Consider the following 20,156-nt stretch of genomic DNA (forward strand, 5'->3'; position numbering starts at 1 on the left):
CTTGGCTTGTGGCTGTCTTCTTCCATCTTGACAGCCAACAACAATGCATCTCTCATAAACGTTGACACCTAACTCAATGAATATTAATTTTTTACTAGTCAAAGGTTGTTTTTGTAGCTGTATTATGTCTTCATATTTTTACTTTTATCCCACAATTCCAAAGTTATACTATATTAGGTGCTTTTTTGAATTTTACTTAATATGGTTGTCTAAAAATTGTTGAAAATTTCACCAAGATGTTACCTCACATTTCAGCCTTGAAATGAAAAAGTTCCTAGTGTATAAGTTCAGGCAGACACCTTCAGAAGTGAATCAAATTTTGTCAGAAGAGGAGTGAGCACTCTTGCACAGTTTTTATTAAAGGAACAACCAAGTGTGCTTTAGACCCGAGTAGGGTTTCATTTTGTTGGATAAACACACACAGTGAAATCAGAGACAACAAACACCCAGGTGGAATAATTTGGTGTAAATGACTTACCCTTCATGAAAGGACTCAGACACGGGTCTGACAAAATCTCCTGGCTGATTTTCGAGAGGAACTGTTTAATGATCCTCAATACATAACTTAATTAAGAAAACAAAATATATGCTTAACCCAATAAGAAATATAGACCAAACCCAGATACTCTTTAATGTATCTCAAATTCAAGGTCAATATTAAATCTGCAAAAGCAGTAAAGCTCTCCCAAAATAACAGCTTCTCACTACAATGCTCTGCATAACTGCCCATGGTCAAAATAAATAAAAAGAAACTTTAAGTACTGTATGTGCTCTAGTTAGTAAATAAAACAAATATGTTTAATGTTTCTATTTCTGTCCCCCTCAAAAGATTTTGTTGAGTCAATGAGGCGATTTAAGGAAATATGGTATTTGTAGCAATTCACTTGTGACACCTCTGTCAGAATTGATGGCAATACACCACGAGCAAGAAATATTTATTCATAGACTTTGAGGTCCCTTTCATTACCCTATGAGCCTGCAATCAGTGGTGTGCTGGAGTAAGGTTGCACTGGTTCTTAAGGGTCATTGTACATATTTTTTTTCCCCAAAGCTGTGTTTAGTGATATATCATGTTAATTTGAAATGGTTATAGTTAGAGTATTTCTACCACAAAAATTAAAAAATGAAAAATGCTACAAATGGGGACTTAATTGCTTTTATTATTTATTTCTGAGAGCCGATTGTTAAGCATTTACCAGCACACCACTGGCCCACATTGATTTTAAAACTGTCTCTAGGATCTATTTGGGGCAATTATCATTGTAACACATTGTTGGATTCTACAGGATCCAACAATGAGACTTCAGGATCAAGAGCTATAATGTCTTATGGTTTCTAGTAGCTGATGGCAACAAAAAACCAATTAGATTTCTCCCTGTTACTTAAGAGGAAGTATTTTTGCACTGTTCACAATAGCCAAGGAAACAACCTGAATGTTCGTTGACAGATGAGTAGATAAGGAGGGTGCGCCACATATGGAATTCCATTCAGCCATAAAAAAGAAGGAAATAATGCCATTTGCAGCAACATGGATGGAACTAGAGATGATCATACTAAGTGCAGTAAGTCAGAAAAAGAGTGACAAATATCATATTATTTCACTTATATGTGGAATCTAAAATACGACACAAATGAGCCTATCTATGAAACAGAAAAAGACTCAAAAGATTCTCAGAGAGAATAGACTTGTGAATGCCAATGGGGAGGGGCTTGGAGGAGGGATGGAGTGGAGGTGGAAATCAGCAAATGCAAACTATTATGTATAGAATGGACAAACAAGAAGGTCCTATCGTATAGCACAGGTGACTATATTCAACATGCTGTGATAAACCATAATGGAAAAGAATATGAAAAAAGAGTGTGTGTAATACACACACACATATAAATATAACTGAATCACTTTACTGTACAGCAGAAATTAATACACTGTAAATCAATTATTTTTTCGATTAAAAAATTTAGTAAATAAATAAAAAGATTAAAGAGAGGAAGTGCTTTTATTGATCATTGTCTGTTTTCTTTGCTAGAATATAAGGGTAGGAATCTTCTTCTCTTTTGTTAATTGATGTAACCCAAAAACGACAGGATGATCTCTGTTCATTTCCAAGGCAAACCATTCAATATCACAGTAATCCAAGTCAATGCCCTGACCAGTAATGCTGAAGAAGCTGAAGCTGAATCGTTCTATGAAGACCTATAAGACCTTCTAGAACTAACACCCCAAAAAAGATGTCCTTTTCATTATAGGGGACTGGAATGCAAAAGTAGGAACTCAACAAATATCTGAAGTAACAAGCAAATTTGGCCTTGGAGTACAAAATGAAGCAGGGCAAAGGCTAATGGAGTTTTGCCAAGAGAATGTACTGGTAATAGCAAACACCTTCTTCCAACAACACAAGAGAAAACTCTACACATGGACATCACCAGATGGTTAATGCAGAAATCAGATTGATTATATTCTTTGCAGCTGAAGATGGAGAAGCTCTATACAGTCAGCAAAAACAAGACCGGGAGCTGACTGTGGCTCAGATCATGAACTCCTTATTGCCAAATTCAGACTTAAATTGAAGAAAGTAGGAAAAACCACTAGACCATTCAGGTATGACCTAAATCAAAACCTATGCGATTATACAGTGGAAGTGACAAGTAGATTCAAGGGATTAGATCTTATAGAGTGCCTGAAGAACTATGGATGGAGGTTCGTGACATTGTACAGGAGGCAGTGATCAAGACCATCCCCAAGAAAAAGAAATGCAAAAAGGCAAAATGGTTGTCTGAGGAGGCCTTGCAAATAGCTGTGAAAAGAAGAGAAGTGAAAGGCAAAGGAGAAAAGGAAAGATATATCCATTTGAAAGCAGAGTTTCAAAGAATAGCAAGGAGAGATAAGAAAGGCTTCCTTGGTGATCAATGCAAAAAAATAGATGAAAACAATAGAATGGGAAAGACTAGAAATCTCTTCAAGAAAATTAGAGATACCAAGGGGATATTTCATGCAAAGATGAGCTCAATAAAGGGCAGAAATTGTATGGATCTAACAGAAGCAGAAGATATTAAGAAGAGGTGGCGAGAATACACAGAAGAATTATACAAAAAAGATCTTAATGACCCAGATAACTGCGATGGTGTGATCACTCACCTAGAACCAGACATCCTGGAAGGTGAAGTCAAGTGGGCCTTAGGAAACATCAATACGAACAAAGCTAGTAGAGGTGATGGATTTCCAGTTGAGCTATTTCAAATCCTAAAAGACGATGCTGTGAAAGTGCTTCACTCAATATGCCAGCAAATTTGGAAAACTCAGCAATGGCCACAGAACTGGAAAAGGTCAGTTTTCATTCCAATCCCAAAGAAAGACAATGCAAAGAATGCTCAAAGTACTGTACAACTGCACTCATCTCACACACTTGTAAAGTAATGCTCAAACTTCTCCAAGCCAGACTTCAACAGTATGTGAACAGTGAACTTCCAGATGTTCAAGCTGGATTTAGAAAAGGCAGAGGAACCAGAGATCAAATTGCCAACATCCAATGGATCATCGAAAAAGGAAGAGAGTTCCAGAAAAACATCAACTTTTGCTTTATTGACTATGCCAAAGCCTTTGACTGCATGGATCACAACAAACTGTGGAAAATTCTTAAAGAGTGGGAATACCAGACCACCTGACCTGTCTCTTGAGAAATCTGTATGCAGGTCAGGAAGCAACAGTTAGAACCGGACATGGAACAACTGACTGGTTCCAAATTGGGAAAGGAGTACGTCAAGGCTGTATATTGTCACCCTGCTTATTTAACTTATATGCAGAGTACACCATGAGAAATACTAAACTGGATGAAGCACAAGCTGGAATGAAGACTGCCAGGAGAAATATCAATAACCTCAGATAGGCAGACGACACCACTCTTACAACAGAAAGCGAAGAAGAACTAAAGAGCCTCTTGATGAAAGTGAAAGAGGAGAGTCAAAAAGTTGGCTTAAAATTCAACATTCAGAAAACGAAGGTCATGGCATCTGGTCCCATCACTTCATGGCAAATAGATGGGGAAACAATGGAAACAGTGATAGACTTTATTTTGGGGGGCTCCAAAAATCACTGCAGATGGTGATTGCAGCCATGAAATTAAAAGATGCTTGCTCCTTGGAAGAAAAATTATGACCAACCTAGATAGCATATTAAAGAGCAGAGACATTACTTTGCCAACAAAGGTCCATCTAGTCAACATATGGTAAGTACTCTAAATATTTGCTGAGTGAATGAATCAAGGCCATTGTCTTTCTGGTTGGTGATTCCACCAGGCTTTCTCTATCTTTAGTGTTGCAAATTCTCTGCAGGAAGAAAGTTAAACTCTTGTCAATAACTCCTTCTTCTGCATTCTCATAGGAAATTAGAAAATACCTATATTATTTGGGTGGTAACTGTGTACATTATAATCATGTCTTTTATGATACACATTGTGACTCTTCCATTATAATAGTAGCTCAAAAATCAGTCAAAGTTTCCATTTGTTTAATGTTTATTTCCTTTTTAAAAGTAATATTTCACTTACTTTTTATTATTTATTCTCATGAACATGTCACATGGTAAAGACTTGTCTTTGGCCATGACCCTTAGCCCAGTGCAAGCCCATCTGCAACAGGTGTGATGGCCAAATCCTCTCTCCAGCTCTCATATTCCCTTGTGTCCTGGCCCTGGCCAGAGTTCAGGCTCAATACATGTTTGTGAAAGGAACAGTGCTGACTTTGCCTTTGAAAATGCTGGAGAGCCTTCAGTAAAGCTAAAAGGAAGAAAAGCTGAATACCTTCCTATATAACTTTGCATGGTCTGTGCTCCCTACTTATATGTAGTAGTTTATAACCTTGGTCTTCACACTAGTCACCTGTCAAAGCAAATCTTCCTTAAAGAAGCTTAAGCAGCAACAAAGATATATTGTTCAGGACAGGGATATGTAGCCATTAATTTGTAATAACTTTAAAAGGAGTATAAAATATTGAATCACTATACTGTAACCTGAAACTAATATAATATTGTGAATCCACTATGTTTCAATTAAAATCATAAGTAAAATAAGGGAAATAAGATTGCCCCCTGAAAATAAAAAAGAAAAGACGCTTAAGCAAGAGGCCAGCCCAAGACTTGACTTTGATGGAAGCTGTATGTCTGAGTGAGGCTGACCATGTCCTTGGTCTTGGCCATCCCATCTTGTGACTCAGAAATAAGCTGAACTCCTCTGATGTCACAAGCTTTGAGAAGTTCTGCTAAACTGATTGACAAATCTTTTCCAGGACAGCCCGAGACACCCTGACACTGCTTAATTGGCACACTGACAATAATGATCAAATTAAACAGCTTTCCTTGAGTTTCACCATCACCAAAGGCAGAGGCAAACTTGAAAACATGGGCCTTGAGAAAAATATGCTTGGAAAATACTTTGGCTTCTTAATCTGGGCTTCCCTGGTGGCTCAGATGGTAAAGAATCTGCCTGCAATGCAGGATAGGGCATTATATTTCTAGTTTTCTAAAGGGTTTCAGACTACTGGCATAAGCACAAGTGCCATTATATTGCAACCACTAAGAAATAAACAGAAAGCTACAACACACGGGGCCAGCATGCTCTGAACTGATGTTCTGTGGAAATTCCCTAGGGGCCCAGGGTTGCATAAAACTCAACAGGAAAAGACCATCAACCCCATCTAAACCCTGTGTATTCAATATAGGATTCTGTAATGTTTGAGCTTTCCAACTGTGGCTTTCAGAATTAATCTACCATTCAGCTTCACAGAAAGCAGTTTCCATCTGGGCAGCTCCTTCAGGGAGCACTGGAGGTCAAAGCATTGTATGAGCTTTGGGGCCAGTTGGCCGGAACACCAGGTAACATTTTCCCAGTCAATCGAGGTCAAAGCTTCAGGTGCCTGTTTGTGCTGGTAGAATACATATTTTTGTGTGTATTATGTATTTATGACCATACTATGTATGATGGGATGGATACAGAGAGAATCCTTGTCCCAGAGGCAAACGGAAATGATGCTGCCTTCCAGTGGCAGAGAGTGGAAAACTGAGAGAAATCCAGCCATTTTGAATAGGCTGGAGTAAGTGGAGAGGATCTTAGACTCCAGATAAATATACAATCTCTACTCCTCCCTGCCATTTAAGAATCTGACTCTATACAATGCAAGAGATCCCTTTCTAAAAGTCTATGCAACCTTTCTTGGTAGCCCATACAAATCCACCAACCAGCATATTTTATACTACTTTCTTTGTGCTTCAACATGTGTGTGGAATCATAGTGGACACCATGGAAATTAAATTAGGCAGGACTGTGGGCTATAGTTCATGGGGTCGCAGAGTCAGACATGACTGAGCAACTAACACTTTCACTTTTTTTGCCCTCAGATAATGTATGTATCATTCAGTAGGATGGAACGGCTTGTACCCTAGAGCAATTAGGGATAATTGCTCAAAGAATAAGCAAATTTTTATCTGTGTGGCTCAGTTTATATGGCAACAGCCTGATATTCCTTTTGCCGCTCTGTCTACTGTCAAAGATTTCCCACTCATATTCCATCTAGTTACATTTCATGCCACCTCTCTTATATTTTACATCCCAGTCACTCTTGGAGCTGTCTTAAGGGTGACTAGTCCCCTTAGGGAGCTAAGCTGTAAGGCTTTCTAACACATCACTATAAATCAAGCCAAGTATAGAGAATAGAATTGTCCGAAGTCCTCAAGGAGTGGACATTATGTGAGACCCTATGATAAACTGCTAAGAAGAGGGAGTAATATCCCCCCCTACACACACACACACACACACACACAGAGGGAGCTGTGTAAGTAACAGTAGATTTCTAAATTTCTCCACAATTTTGTTGAACTGAGTCAGGGGCCAAGAAATAGACTTGCTTGGGACAATTGAGATGAGGAATTGCATGTTGCCATCAGAGAGCCCTCCTAGTTTCCTCTGAAGAAAGTTGAAGGAAAGCAGTTACAAATGAGCTGAAACCTAAATGCCCATTTACAGATGAATGAATAAAGAAGATGTGGTATATATACACAGTGGAATATTACTCAGCCATTAAAAAGAATGAACTGATGCCATCTGTAGCAACATGGATGAACCTGGAGATTATCATAGTAAGTGAGGTAAGAAAGACAAAGAAAGACAAAGAGCATATGACATAGCTTATTTGAGGAATCTAAAAAAATGATACAAATGAACTTATTTACAAAACAGAAACACTCGCAGACTTAGAAAACGAATTTATGATTACCAGGGGAGAAGGGTGAGAGAAAGGGATAGTTTGGGAGTTTGGAATTGACATGTACACACTGCTGTATTTAAAATAGATAACCAACAAAGACCTGTTGTAAAAAAAAATTTTTTTTTTTTAATTTAGGGAACTTCCCTGGTGGTCCAGTGGTTAAGAATCTGTCTCCCAGTGCAGGGGTGGTGGGTTTGATCCTTGGTACGGGAACTAAGGTCCCATATGCCACAGGACAACTAAGCATAGGCATCGCAAGTACTGAGCCTGCACACTCGAGAGCCTGAGCTCCAAAACTAAAGGAGCCTGTGTACTGCAAAGAAGACCTAGCGCAGCCAAAAAAAGAAATTTTAAAAAACTGTTTTGAAAAAGTGAGCTAAGAGGGGCTGTGTATGGCTGCAAAACTATCTGAAGTTCTCTGGATTTCCCATGCCATCTCACAACTCTGTGATTTTAACAGTTTTGCTTGAAACCACCCCATTGATAGTCTAGACCAAGTTAATCTCAAAACTCAACAAAAGCTATTACCTCCTCCAGAAAATCTTCCATGACTCCATACTACATACTCTGGTCTTCCCTGTACATACCAGCCTGGTCTGTACAGATGCCCAACCTTGGTGCTTCCACAGTTGCCTGTGCACATCCTTCTCACAGCAGTGTTATAATAAGCTGTTGATGCATCTGACTCCTTCACTAGGCTGGAAGCTCCTTGATAGGTATGAGTTGTGTCACATTTTTCTATATACACACAGCATCTCTCCAACTCCTGGTTATTTCTGGTTATTAGAGCTCCTGGTTACTTCTGGTTATTAGAGCTCTTTATTGACTAGGAAAAAAAGAGATCACTAAGAATGCCTGAGTAGTTGGATTCACAGATGAACACTTGGATTGGATTCTGGCCAACAGGTAAGTGGGATTTGAAGTCAGGGGATGTCCTTCCTGCCAGTAGAGTGATCCTGAGCATGAATATGTGAAACAAACAATAAAGAATACAAGCCCAAGTGTGAGAAGCAAATGTTTCCCCATATATCTAATGAAGATCTAACAAAGTCCATATCCTTTTGTTGAGTCTTTTCCAGAATATCAGAGAAATAAAAATATGGTGCATGCATGCTAAGATACTCCAACTGTGTCCGATTCTTTGTGACCCTATGGAACGTGGCCCACCCTCTCCAAGCAAGGATACTGGAGTGGGTTGTTGTGCCCTCCTCCAGGGAATCGTCCCGACCCAGGAATGGAACCTGCATCTCTTACACCTGCGTTGGCAGGTGGGTTATTTACTACTAGCACCACTAAAAATATGGTATAAATGTGCAACTGGAATTGTGAGCAGACAGAAACCTTGGTTGCCATTCTGGCCATGAAATCAAGTCTTCTCAGGAGCTGTATGAATTCAGAGGACAAGATCCTTCTCAGCACATCCCCTTCCCATGACTTACCCCCACCCCCAATAAAGTCCCTAAACAGAGAGATCTTGTTCAGGTAGGTATCACAGCTCAAAGTCAAAACAGTTAGAGGCTGACCAGAATAGCGGGTCCTTGACCTCTCTGCCCTTCCCAGCCATAGGCTTCAACTTCCTATTGGTGGTCCATCTGTTTCTTGAGCACTGGGTAGATCATTTTTCAGACAAGATAGGGTTTATTTTATTTTTACTTTTTATGCTATATATGTGTGTGTGTGTGTGTGTGTGTTCAGTCATGTCTGACTCTTTGCAACGCTATGGACCGTAACCTACCAGCTTCCTTGGTCCATGGAATTCTCCAGGCAAGCATACTGGAGTGGGTTGCCATTTCCTTCTCCAGAGGAATCTTCCTGAACCAGGGATCAAATTTGCATCTCTTGTGTCTCCTGCATTGGCAGCCAGATTCTCTACCACAGTGCTACCCTGCAAAGGAAAATATATAATATTTTCATCAGTTTTGCATCAGTTTTATTCCAGAATACATCATCTTAATGATAATAAAAAGCTTTTGTATGCACATAAGTGCCAATACATTTTTGAAGACCCAGATTTTAACAAATAGAATAGACAAATTCATAAGACAAGAAATCAGAGTACTTGGGCCAAAAAATAAAGAAATCTGGCTCAACATTCTGCTTGCTGGTTTTACATATACTGTATAAACAGTGAATATGGATGTGAATGTTATAGCTTTTTTAAGGGAATGAAGTAATGTCTAGCTCACTTTTCCAAGGTTATGCAGAAACTACAATACTCTCTGACAGCAAACAAGAAGTGCAAAGTCTGCATTTCCACCATCTGAGAGCAAAGCACCAAGAACTTCCTGCAAAAGATAGCCAGCACAGAGAATCTGGTCAACGTCTGCAGCAGGAAAAATTAATGGTGCAAGAAAGGAAGGACGTGATGCATGACTGGGAGGAGGTTCAAATTTCAGAAGTGGCTCTGCAGCTTCAGAACATTTTCTCTGGTCTCAGGCCTGTCTGCCACTGGATTCTGTGTGCCCTGATCTAAATCTTTAACCAATATGAACCTGGATGATGACTCAGTTTGCTCAAGAGCTTGATTGAGGGCATCCTCCTCACTTGCTAAAACTCTGGGTGAAATTTCTATCCCTAAGATGCAGTGTAGCTGATTAGATATTTTAGCTAAGGCTAGAGTGACAGAGGGCTTCCCTGGTGGCTCAGAGGTTAAAGTGTCTGCCTGCAATTCAGGAGACCTGGGTTCGATCCCTGGGTCAGGAAGGTCCCCTGGAAAAGGAAATGGCAACCCACTCCAGTATTCTTGCCTGGAGAATCCCGTGGAGGGAGGAACCTGGTGGGCTACAGTCCACGGGGTCACAAAGAGTCAGACATGACTGAGCAACTTCACTTTCACTTTCAGAGTGACAGAACTGCTCTCATTTATCAATTCCCTAGACTTGGGGACACCTTCCTTATCAGTTACCAGGTCATCACCTGGACCCCTGAAGTTAATATTTTCTACATCTTCTACTCCAGCTGAAGTGTCTGTTAATTCTTCTGTCTTCACAGATATGGCCTAATGAAAGGAGACTTGTGAACACTGATCACTCTGGGTAGCTATAAGATGCTCATTTGGGGACCATCTTTCAGAAAGGTCTTTAATATCTGTGTGGCCCTCAGTTACTGTCTCTGATTGACAGATAACATCTTCAGATGCATTTTCTGAAGCTGGTTTACTACAAAAGACCAAACATTCATTTAGTTCCTTCAAGGCTGCTGTTATAGATAGCCCTCGTTGACTCCACAGAGGGCTAACTGCCACAGAGACTTAAAGAGACTTATATTCATTTGTTCAACATTATTTTCTGGAAGCTGTACATCCTGAATGGAAATGAACTTACTCAAAGTTTCAGAGGAAGGGTTACATTTCTACTTCCATCAAGGGACTATCTAAGGTGAGATCAGATACACCAATGTTCTTGACATTAGTATTCTGATTGCCTGCTGAATTAAGCATAGCAACTAGGGATTGTTCTACTGTATCTATTTACATAAGAGTTTCTGAATTTGAGGAGCCAAAGCATCCTGCTGCTAAAATTCTTTTTCTTAGCCTGTCTCCTTTCACTGTAGTTTCCAAACAAACACTTCTTGTTGATTCTGTTACCTTTCTTCAAGAAGTTCGAGGTCTTCTGTGTTACAAAGATGTTCTCCATCATGTGAAACATCTTGTTGTGTACCCCATGCTGTTCATTCCTTGGTTCTTCATGGGGCTGAAGGCTATTTACGTGACTCAGGTACTGATATTCTGGATGCCAATCGTTTTCACCTATAAGCCTCTGGAGTTCTTGCTTCCTAGTAGTTGTGACAGATAAACTAGCTTTCTGTCTTGTGTGGAGATGATGAGGCCCTGGGTGTTTCTTCAGCTTCCCAGGTGGCTCCGGGTATAGAATCTGCAGGAGATGTGGGTTCGTTCTCTAGGTCTGGAAGATCAACTGAAGGAGGAAACCCCACTCTGGTATTCTAATGGGATAATCCGGTGGACAGAGGAGCATGGTCGGCTACAGTCCATGGGGTCACAAAAAGCCAAACACAACTGAGTGAGTGACCACACACATGCTGCTTTCGGCAGATTTCTCTAGGTCATCTGCACCAACGGCTTCTTTTGAGTAAATTCTGAAAAGGAATAGCTGTACTCTGGTTTGCTGGAGCATTGTCTGATGAAGAAGCACAATCAGTAAGGTCCTGTAGAGGAAGATGTTCTTTCATTTCTGAGGGTTATCTGGAATTCAGCTGAGGCCTTCAATGTCTTCACAACTTTAGGTTCAATGCTGTCTGGGTCACTGGGCTTGATGGGGGGGCGCAGACTAAGGCAGAGACAGAATCAGTAAGACTTAAGAATTACCAGTCACAAGTCTCTGTCGGGGAGGATGGGCTTGATGGTTAAATGCATTGATATTCCCAGTGAGTTCCTTTACTGCTTTTTTCCTCTGGTCTGGGGCCCACTCCAGCTGCAGTTCACACATACTATATTTATGCATTATGGATTCTGACACTCTGCATCTTCTATGGATTTCTGAAGGGCTTCTGCTAATTCTTGGTCTGCAATCTCCTCTGGCCTCTTACCTGGCCCCATATGCCAACGGGGTACACTCTGGTAACTCTCCCTCAGGAAGGAAGATGGTCTGTGAGCCTGTAGTCCTCATCATGAGTACATTTTTCTTGAGGTCAATGGAACATCAATGCCATTTCAACATATCCAGTCCTGGAAGCATGTCTACAGGCTCTTCCTAAAGTATAGAGAAGGAACAAGCCAGGAAATCTGCTTCCTTTTGAACCTGAACTAGATGTACCGTTCCAATAATCTTCTGGGAGCCCATTCCTTTGGCCATCCCTGCCCACCAATAGTCCACCAGCCTCATTATATTACAGCTTTCTGCAGGAGCTTGGTCCGTCATAATCCTCTGGGCACCTGAGTCAACCAACAATTTCACAGGATGTCCATTCACTTCGCAGTTAATACAAAGCATCATTACTCAGCCCAAACTTTCCAGAGCCTCTTCCATAGTTATTGCCATGTTTTCTTCAATGTGCTATTACCTTGTATCTTCTATTTCTGCCTGAGTTTCAAAATTATAAGGGTCCACAGAAAAGAGACAAATCCTTTCTTGCTCTCTCCTTGTGGCTCCATTAGGACCCTAGAAAATTTCTCAAGATCTTCTCTGAGCAGAGCATCTGCCAGGGGTGGATTGTGTTGCTTCAGCAAAGACAGCTCAGAGGGGATTGGCAAGCAACAGGTCTCAGAGCAAGGCTGGATTGCCCAAACCCTGAAGCTATTTCTCCAAGAGATGAGTGGGACTGCTGGGCTCCTTGTAGCTGGCGCTATGGGAATTTTGGGTTTTGGGTTTTAATTTTTTTTCCTTGAAGGTTGATTTTATTTTAAGAGGTGAGTCTTTCATCCATGTAAGTAAAATAGGCTATAAAAAACAAGTACCTCAAAATAAAATGGCTCTTAGCATACCTCCCCATACCCACCTCTCTCTTCACACCTCTCACTCTAGGAAGTACTGTTGATTGAAAGTATCCAGTTGTATTCCTTTGAAGAAAGCGTATTGACAGACGATGGAGTCTGTTGGGTAAGTGCGGGAACTGCACCGGAGGTCCAGGGTCTGCTTTCTCCTTCTGCCATGAAACCCCAGCGCCGCCATCTTGTAAGCCTTAAGCAGCCCATGACCCGTGGTGGTCTGTGAGGTCTTTAGCAGACGGTCTGTCTCTCAGCTGCAAGGACGTCGGATTCCGCCCGCACAGCGCGGGAGGTGTGCAGCTGCAAGTCGGCGTCGACCTGGAGGGAAAATGTCACCTCGAGGAAGACCCTCTGCACACAGTACACGGTGAGCAGCCTGGCCCTGGTGGATCCGGCTCTGTTGGGCGCTGTCTCGGCTGGGCGTCGGGACGTCAGGGCGGCGGCGGGGCCAGGCTGGTGCTGCAGGCAGCGGCCCAGGCGCCCGCTCGCCCGATAGTTGCTCCCCTCCCTTACGGTCGCTCCGTGACTCCCTGAGGTAGCTCGGTGACTCCCTTGGCAAGCGGGGTCGCCACCACCCGCCTGTGAAGCCGCTCGAGGTTTTACTTGAAAGACTGCTGCTCAGGGCTGTTATCTGGTTAAGTAGATGAAGCGTGCAAAGTATCGACTCATACTTCCTTTTCTGGTTTTTGACGTTGTTCTTCTGAAACAGAGACACTGGAGTTTTCTTTTTCTGGACTTATGTATAAGAGAGGAGAGAGAGTTAGAAGATAAAGGAGGGGAGCACCCTTTCTTAGGGGAAAGACTGAAATGATAACTATGACATTGGCATGAGAGATTATCCTGGAACAACAACCTTTAGACCATAATCTCTCATGCCAATGTCATAGTTATCATTTCAGTCTTTCCCCTAAGAAAGGGTGCTCCCCTCCTTTATCTTCCAACTCTCTCTCCTCTCTTATACATTTAAGCAACCTTAAAAAAAAAAGTCTTTATTGAATTTGCGACAGTATTGCTTCTGCTGCATGTGGGATCTTAGCTACTGGACCAGAGATTCAACACACACCTCTTGCCTTGGAAAGGGCTGCCAGTCTAAACCAGCGGACCGCCATGAAAATCTCTATAACCATACTCTTATAAACGGTTTCACCTGCTTCTTCATTGCGGAGCCCCTGAAGATGCATTTAGAGAGCTGACCCTAATCTCTACACAAATCTTAATAATAAAAAACAATGTCAATTAAATGGATCATAGGCCTAAATGTAAAAGTTAATACTATAAAAACTTCTATAATACTATACAACTTCTAGAAGAAAGCATAGAGAAATTTTGTGACCAAAATTAGGTAAGGCCAAGATTTCTTAGATTTAGCACACAAAAAATTAGCCATGAAAGGGGAATTCTCTGGCAGTTCAGAGGTTAGGGCTTAGCACACTCACTGCTGAGTTTTCCTGGTTCTATCCCTGGTGGGGAACTAAGATCTCACAAGCTGTGAGACCAAAAACTAAATAAACAAACAAAACTTTAAATAAAAATTAAAAATTCAACTGAAAAAAAATTAAAGGAAAAATTGATAAATTGCATGTCATAAAAATTAAACATTTTAATTTCATCAAAATTAATCATTTGCTCTTGCACAAAAATGTCAACTGCATTGATTAATTCATTTTAAATAGTTATTAAATGTCTGATGTGCCAACACCCTTTTAGGTGTTGAATTATGGCAAAGAGCTGGATTCCCTCTATTACACTGGACTTGCAGAAAAATGAAAATCTTTAAAAGGTTTTCAACAAACGAAAAATACGAAGCAAAGAAAAGTTTATTAACACAAGCATCCCTGCTATATGTTTTTAAGTTTTTTAAGTACATGGACAGGATGCAATACCAGGAAATAATGGGAAAATACTGAGAAACAAGTATATGTATTATCATTTGGTATTTGTTGAATCTTGTATCATTTGAGCAAGAATCCTAGGGATGTAGGTGCAGGATAAAGAACATTAGAGCTTTGGAGGATGCTCTGAGGCCACATTTCACTCCAGATTGTGTATTGTGCTTTGGGACTTGAGAATTAGGTAACCACGGGTTAGATGATTAGTTCCTGCCGTGAGCTGTGGGGTCTTAGATTGTGATGAAAATGCCTAGCTTGTAGAGTTGTTGTAAGGATTAATGAGGTAATAAATGCGCAGTGCATAACTATACCTCAGTAAAAGGAAACTCACTGGTTGATGACAGTGATGATCATAATAAAATCCAATCAGTTTCCAAAAGTTGACCAGACTGAAAAAGTCACCTGTTAATTTTGAGAAATATGCCTGCTCCCCTAGGGTTTACGGGAGGATTGGGGCACTTCCTTTCCTCTCCCCATCCTGTGTGCATGACAGGTATCACTAACCAACCCACCACAGCACTCTTCAATTAGCCTAGATCAGGCTTTAAAGTCCTCTCCAGGCAGACAGTTCTCCAGTTAGCACTGGAGATAAATGTATCTGCCATTCCTAACTGAAGGGTTCAGTAGACAACTGAAGAATGACTATAAATTTATTTTGCTTACAAAGACCCAAGTTAAGCCTAACAAGGGATGACTAGGGGTTCTAGAAGGTGCTTGGCCACAATATACTACAAGTTTATATCCTAAATAATCAGTCACTGGTTGACTTTTTATTTAGTTAAACTGTGTTCTGTTCGTTCTAAATTCAAAAATAAGTGATTGATCATTTACCCAACTCTTGGGATTTCTTGAAAGTAGGTCTTTGACTTTTCAAGCCTAGAGCCACATACCTGCCATCTCATTTTATAATTAGAGGGGTTGTTCTAGGTTAGGAGGCCCTTGAGCTCCATCTGACAGGAAATAGCTCCATGAGGCAGAAAGAAAACCTGTCAGGTCAATGTTCTGGTAATCTGACTCAGCTAAGGCAATGGTGCTCAAAAGGGCAGAAGCTCCCTTACGGCATGGTTCTCAGCCTTGGCTACTGCATAGAATCAACTGAACAGTTTTTAAAACCCCGAATGACCAGGAATCGGTCCTGACCAACTATTAACATATCAGAAGCTCTGCAGATGCTGCCCAAATGTCAGTATTAAGTTAAAGCTCTGTGTAATTCTGTATGCAGCCAGGGTTAAGAATTATTGTTCTAAGGTGTTTTGGAAATTTACAAGATGTCTCTATTGTCCCAATAATTGGGACAGAGGTTATTACTGGCATTTTTCTTAGCAGAGATATGGATGAGATGTTGTAATGTCTTATAATGCCTAGGACAATTCCTTCCCAATAAAAAAATGGCCCCACCTTTTGAATGTCCTACTGGATATCAATATGGTTGAAAAAATTATATGACCTGGAACTTAACTCTACCTTACAAATAAACACAAAGTATTATTTGCATGTTTTTAATTCACACACACAGAATTTTCCTGGAATGTAATCAGCATTTAAATCAAGGTAAAATTTTGCTTTATTTAGAAATTTACTAGGAGTTGCTTACCTTGTCAGACAATCATATCACCAATATCAGCGCTACTTGTGGTATTTGAGTTGTCAGCATTTGTAGCTGTGGTTTCCATGGTGATGCTATATATAGGTGGCAGTATCTGATGATCTCTTTGTGCTTGAATGTTTAGATATTGCAATGTATACTACTTTCAAGGAAGACCAAGTTTTTTTTTTTTTTTTTTAATGGCTAAAAACAGTTAACATGTTTATCACAGTGTCAGTGCTTTGGGATGTCAGAGACTTTGCACCTGGATATATGCTAGTATGACTGGACACTCAGGGTCTTTCAAAGTGGAGCCAGGCAACACCTTTTTCCGTTTGTTTGTTGTTTGTTTTTTCAACTGTCTTTTGCCTTACTATCACCCTTCTATCTCATTCTTGCCTCCATGTAAACTTGTGAGAGCTATGGCTTCTCTTTAGGAAAACCTTAACTAGGCATTCTGTGCTTTAATGAACAGAAGAACTAAAACTATTCTTTTGGGGCTCATTCATAAATCTTAAAAGCTAGACTCTTAACATTTCCTTTCCATTTTCCATCCAACCCTGACTTTGCTTACCTTGAGTACTGTATTTGCTAGTGAAGAGATTCATTTCCCTCATTCAGGGGGACACCATCTAATTTTCCTGTCAGAGTCCATCCAATCTGTGCCAAATAAACTGTCAGGTCTTGTAAGCATAATATACTAGGGTCTTTGGCCAGGAGCAATCCTCTGTGTAACTCAGTTTTTCACTGCGAGGACCTTAAGTACCATAGTAGGAGGTGGTGGGGAGGGGTTCATAGCCAGCTGTAGATTTCCAGCTGAGGAAGCACTGAAAAGGTAACATAACCCCATATTACAAAACCTCATATTTTGAATAGGATAATACACAAGCCATTCCAGATAGAGGAGAATCCATCTAAATGTTAAGGACCCTCCAGAATGAAGGTTTCACAGTGAGTATCTGACACCATCTAGTAATAGAATTTCTTCTTATTTAAGGAGAATGAGTATTTCTTGAGTACTAATTAATAGCTGGGAATAGTATTCAGGCTTTTATAGTCATTGTCTTCACTAATTCTCCCCAAAGCACTTTGAGTTAAGAACCAGCAAGTCATTTTACAGATGAGAAAACTGAAATTCAGAGAGGTTTAAGTTACTTGACTGAGTTAAGTGGCAGAATCTAGACAACCCTAGTATGTCTAGCTTCATGGTTCAGGAGATCAGCTGCCACGCTTTAGGCTCCATTGCCTTACCTAACACGTTATATGTGCTGTAGTTTACACCTGCTTCCTTGTATTTGCTCTTGGCAAAGACTTCCTGTAGTCTTACTCAAAATCCTGTGTTTGACCAGAGCCCCCAGCTAACTGGACCAGTGAGTGCTGTCCCTTGGAAATAAAATGTGAGTCACAAATATGAGCCACGTTTGTTAATTTTAACTTTCCAGTAGCCACATTTTCAAAGGTAAAAATAAGTAGATGAAATTAATGTTAATATGTTTTATGTAACCCAGTACATCCAAAGTGTTATAATTTGAACATGTAATCAATGTAAAAATTATTAATGAAATAATTTTCACTTTTGTACTATTCCTTCAGAATATGTTGTATAATTACACTTTCAGAACCTCTCAGTTAGGACTGTACCCACATTTTAATTGGTCAGTGTGGCTAGAGCTACTGAGTTGGACTTCGCCAATCTCGATGCAGAGATCTCAATCCTCATAATAATCTTAGGTGCTCTTTAGAGAACAAGAAAGAAAGAAAGAGCAAGTTTCTAATTATTTGCTTGATTTAGTACAAGAAAAGAATAAAAGGAATAAACTCTACAATTTCCATCTACAACTATAGTCATATTTGCCTGAGAGCAGATGAGAAGCTGAGTGATGAGTCTACGCCATTACATGACATTCTCTTAGAGGGATGCTTAACACAGAAAATCAGGAAGTCCCAGACCCTATCCAAAGGGTATCCAATGGGTGACCCATGAAGCCAGCTCACCGAGGGCATCCAGTTGGGTCACCATCAGCTCTCAGTCCTCACATTCGCTCTCACACCTGCCCCAGCATGAGAGGCAAGGTGCATAGTCAGCCCTCAGGAGCATGGCACAGGCTCTGTTCTTCATACATTGATTCTTATATCTGAAGAGCAGAGGGAAACCTCAAACCTCCCCTGCCCCCCAAACCTATGGAGAATCCTTTATCCTAGTGTTTCACAGACTTTTGCACACATCACAGTCACCTGGAGGGCTTGTTAAAACTCAGATTGCTGGACTTTAGCCCAAGAGTTACTGATTCAGGGAGTCTGGTCTAGGGCCTGTGAATGTGCATTTGCAGTAAGTTCCCAGGTGCTGCTGCTGCTGCAGGTCCAGGGACCACACTTTGAGAACCAGCACCCAATCCTAAAGAATCAATAAATAATTCAAGAGCAAGAACAAATCTAAAAGACACAGGTACCATTTTCACCCTTAATGAGATCAATACGATTTTTACATCACTGATGTGTTTGACTGTTTTTTCCCTGCCTCCCATTATTTCCTCTAGTCCAGGAAGGGATAACGTGATCATGATGAGAAGAGACAACACTGAAGGGAAGAAATTAAGGGGGGTGGGAAAGCTGGAGGGAAATAAGGAGAAGGACTGCGACAGATCACTGGGAATTCAGGGTGGTGGAGAATCACATGAAACCGGTACTCAGAAAGAAAAAGAGCAGCAATACCCCCCACCCTGGCCCATTCCCCTCAGCTAGGACAGATGTACAGGTTAGAGGCAAGTTTGCCAAGTCACAAAGGCATCTCAACAAAGATGATTTTCCTCTTTGCTTTTGAAGGGGGGGACACAGTGTCTGAACTCTGTGTGACAGCAGGCAGTAGCAAATACATCAAAGAGTCTGGGACACGCTTTGGTGTGAGCTTCTTCATTTCTAACCTTTCAGGGCACCTGGATGTTAAAAGGAGGGGCAGTGAGACTTGCTGAGTTGCAAGCAGCTGGGAATTTGGAATGCATCTCTGGAGATACATGCTGAGCCTGGCTCAGAACTTCCAAGAAAACTCAGTGGGAGGGAGGAAAAACAGTGCAATGACATGACGCCTGGGAGGGCTTGCCTCGGCCTTGCTGAGTCGCCCAGAGATTGCGTTCCAGCTGTACTGCCGTGACCCAATGTTCCAGTAAACAAGGGGGGATGGACGGCACAGACCTCAGATCAGGCTACGCTGAGGCTTTTAAAATAGAGCACAGGGGGCTAGCTGGGTGTGGTCGGAGTTGAGGGGGGTTGCCCTTGTGCATTTCCTGGATCAGAGCGGTACACCCACACCACCCACCAGACACACGTACACATCCTGACTTCCAGTGGAACTTGGACAAATATCAAATTCTCAGTGGGTCTAATCTGCAATGGTCAGAAACTAGTGAACTCCTTTAGGACGCCTCCCAGGAACCCCAAAACAGAAGTCTTCAAAGGGGCCCCTGAGTCATGCCAATTCAGGCTACTGACTAATACTGTCCACTCCCTAAGCAATACTTCTGCCTTCCAGAAAGACAGACCTACTGCAGACAAGCACAGTCAGTCAGTCCATTTCCCCATTTGATTTCATGGTACAAAGCAACTGACTGATGATCCTATGATTCCTTGGGTTTTTTTCCTACCCTCCCTGCCTCACCCCTCCCTGTCTCACGCCTGTTTTCTTCACTTCATTTCACCAGCCAGTGAATGGGCTTAAGTAGAAATCAGAGGGACTTAGTAAAAATATGAGGAAGAGTACTTGGGCTTAGAGAGCAAGGTTCTGGAAGTTCCTTCTCTAAGTGTCCATCTGCCTGGGGCTTTGTAGACTTATTAGCATAGATAGGTTCCCCCTCCCATAGATAGGTTCCCCCTCCCATCACATAAATGTGTGAGTGATATTTTGGATTCCACATGACTGCTAGGTGACCAAATCATTTATTGTCCACACTGGGACTTCTCTGAGAATTAGAGGCGGTGGGCGCTATTGAAA

The 20,156-nt window shown here is 41.2% G+C and overlaps 2 pseudogenes; both read right to left on the reverse strand.

Moving 5' to 3' along the window:
- Window positions 1–9,461: 9,461 nt before the first annotated feature.
- Window positions 9,462–11,714, reverse strand: LOC100139054 (regulatory solute carrier protein family 1 member 1-like; annotated as a pseudogene).
- Window positions 11,509–13,856, reverse strand: LOC100138394 (protein DDI1 homolog 2-like; annotated as a pseudogene).
- Between the last annotated feature and the right edge of the window lie 6,300 nt (window positions 13,857–20,156).

Source organism: Bos taurus, chromosome 16, assembly GCF_002263795.3.
Source record: "Bos taurus isolate L1 Dominette 01449 registration number 42190680 breed Hereford chromosome 16, ARS-UCD2.0, whole genome shotgun sequence".
NCBI lineage: Eukaryota > Metazoa > Chordata > Mammalia > Artiodactyla > Bovidae > Bos > Bos taurus.